This window comes from Saccoglossus kowalevskii, chromosome 1, assembly GCF_978046115.1.
Source record: "Saccoglossus kowalevskii chromosome 1, keSacKowa6.1, whole genome shotgun sequence".
Taxonomy (NCBI): domain Eukaryota; kingdom Metazoa; phylum Hemichordata; class Enteropneusta; family Harrimaniidae; genus Saccoglossus; species Saccoglossus kowalevskii.
In genome coordinates, this window is record NC_140641.1 from 12,870,177 (window position 1) to 12,873,399 (window position 3,223).

Below are 3,223 nucleotides of genomic sequence, written 5' to 3' on the forward strand. Positions count from 1 at the left end.
TTCATGTGTAGATAATTCCGTTATGGTTGTATTCATGTGTAGATAATGAACCGTTATGGTTGTATTCATGTGTAGATAATGAACCGTTATGGTTGTATTCATGTGTAGATAATGATCCGTTATGGTTGTATTCATTTGTAGATAATGATCCGTTATGGTTGTATTCATGTGTAGATAAAGATCCGTTATGGTTGTATTCATGTGTAGATTATGATCCGTTATGGTTGTATTCATGTGTAGATAATGATCCGTTATGGCTGTATTCATGTGTAGATTATGAACCGTTATGGTTGTATTCATGTGTAGATAATGATCCGTTATGGTTGTATTCATTTGTAGATAATGATCCGTTATGGTTGTATTCATGTGTAGATAATGATCCGTTATGGTTGTATTCATGTGTAGATAATTCCGTTATGGTTGTATTCATGTGTAGATAATGAACCGTTATGGTTGTATTCATGTGTAGATAATTCCGTTATGGTTGTATTCATTTGTAGATAATGATCCGTTATGGTTGTATTCATGTGTAGATAATGATCCGTTATGGTTGTATTCATGTGTAGATTATGATCCGTTATGGTTGTATTCATGTGTAGATAATGATCCGTTATGGCTGTATTCATGTGTAGATTATGAACCGTTATGGTTGTATTCATGTGTAGATAATGAACCGTTATGGTTGTATTCATGTGTAGATAATGAACCGTTATGGTTGTATTCATGTATAGATAATGAACCGTTATGGTTGTATTCATGTGTAGATAACGATCTGTTATGGTTGTATTCATGTATAGATAATGAACCGTTATCGTTGTATTCATGTGTAGATTATGAACCGTTATCGTTGTATTCATGTGTAGATTATGAACCGTTATGGTTGTATTCATGTGTAGATAATGATCGTTATGGTTGTATTCATGTGTAGATAATGATCCGTCATGGTTGAATTCATGTGTAGATTATGAACCGTTATGGTTGTATTCATATGTAGATAATGAACCGTTATCGTTGTATTCATGTGTAGATTATGAACCGTTATCGTTGTATTCATGTGTAGATTATGAACCGTTATGGTTGTATTCATGTGTAGATAATGATCGTTATGGTTGTATTCATGTGTAGATAATTCCGTTGTGGTTGTATTCATGTGTAGATAATGATCCGTTATGGTTGTATTCATGTGTAGATAATGATCGTTATGGTTGTATTCATGTGTAGATAATTCCGTTGTGGTTGTATTCATGTGTAGATAATGATCCGTTATGGTTGTATTCATGTGTAGATAATGATCGTTATGGTTGTATTCATGTGTAGATAATTCCGTTGTGGTTGTATTCATGTGTAGATTATGAACCGTTATCGTTGTATTCATGTGTAGATTATGAACCGTTATGGTTGTATTCATGTGTAGATAATGATCGTTATGGTTGTATTCATGTGTAGATAATTCCGTTGTGGTTGTATTCATGTGTAGATAATGAACCGTTATGGTTGTATTCATGTGTAGATAATGAACCGTTATGGTTGTATTCATGTGTAGATAATGAACCGTTATGGTTGTATTCATGTGTTGATAATGAACCGTTATGGTTGTATTTATGTGTAGATTATAAACCGTTATGGTTGTATTCATATGTAGATAATGAATCGTTATGGTTGTATTTATGTGTAGATTATGAACCGTTATGGTTGTATTCATGTGTGGATTAGGAACCGTTGTGGTTGTATTCATGTATAGATAATGAACCGTTATCGTTGTATTCATGTGTAGATTATGAACCGTTATGGTTGAATTCATGTGTAGATAATGAACCGTTATCCTTATATTCATGTGTAGATTATGAACCGTTATGGTTGTATTCATGTGTAGATTATGAACCATTATGGTTGAATTCATGTGTAGATAATGAACCGTTATGGTTGTATTCATGTGTAGATTATGAAGCGTTATGGTTGTATTCATGTGTAGATAATTCCGTTGTGGTTGTATTCATGTGTAGATTATGAACCGTTATCGTTGTATTCATGTGTAGATTATGATCGTTATGGTTGTATTCATGTGTAGATAATTCCGTTGTGGTTGTATTCATGTGTAGATTATGAACCGTTATCGTTGTATTCATGTGTAGATTATGAACCGTTATGGTTGTATTCATGTGTAGATAATGATCGTTATGGTTGTATTCATGTGTAGATAATTCCGTTGTGGTTGTATTCATGTGTAGATAATGAACCGTTATGGTTGTATTCATGTGTAGATAATGAACCGTTACGGCTGTATTCATGTATAGATAATGATCCGTTATGGTTGTATTCATGTGTAGATTATGAACCGTTACGGCTGTATTCATGTGTAGATTATGAACCGTTATGGTTGAATTCATGTGTAGATAATGAACCGTTATCCTTATATTCATGTGTAGATTATAAACCGTTATGGTTGTATTCATGTGTAGATTATGAAGCGTTATCGTTGTATTCATGTGTAGATTATGAACCGTTATGGCAGTATTCATGTGTAGATTATGAACCGTTATCGTTGTATTCATGTGTAGATTATGAACCATTATGGCTGTATTCATGTATAGATTATGAATCGTTATGGTTGTATTCGTGTGTAGATTATGAACTGTTATGGCTGTATTCATGTGTAGATTATGAACCGTTATCGTTGTATTCATGTGTAGATTATGAACCGTTATCGTTGTATTCATGTATAGATAATGAACCGTTATGGTTGAATTCATGTGTAGATTATGAACCGTTATGGTTGTATTCATGTGTAGATTATGAACCGTTATGGTTTTATTCATGTGTAGATTAGGAACCGTTATGGTTGTATTCATATCAGAATGTATATTGTAAAGCATTTTGTTGTATTTTTGTGTAGATTGTATACTGTTCTACGTGTATTCACATGTGGATTGTCAATCACTATTGTGTATTCGTACTTAATAGTTGTGTAGATTGTAAAATACTATAGTTGTGTTCATATGTACAATGTTGTCTTTTATCAATTTTACGTTTATGTAGACTCATCGTGATGACAACTGCCCTTTAAACACAACTTACGTCTTTGGTTTAGTCTTCTAAATATTGACGTCATCGTAATAGTTCTATTCACATGTTGCATAAGTAATCGACGGGCTGCACAGCGGGTACACAAATTCTGAGAATTGGAGAATTAGAAACAGTGGAATCGAAAGCGAACTTTTCTTAT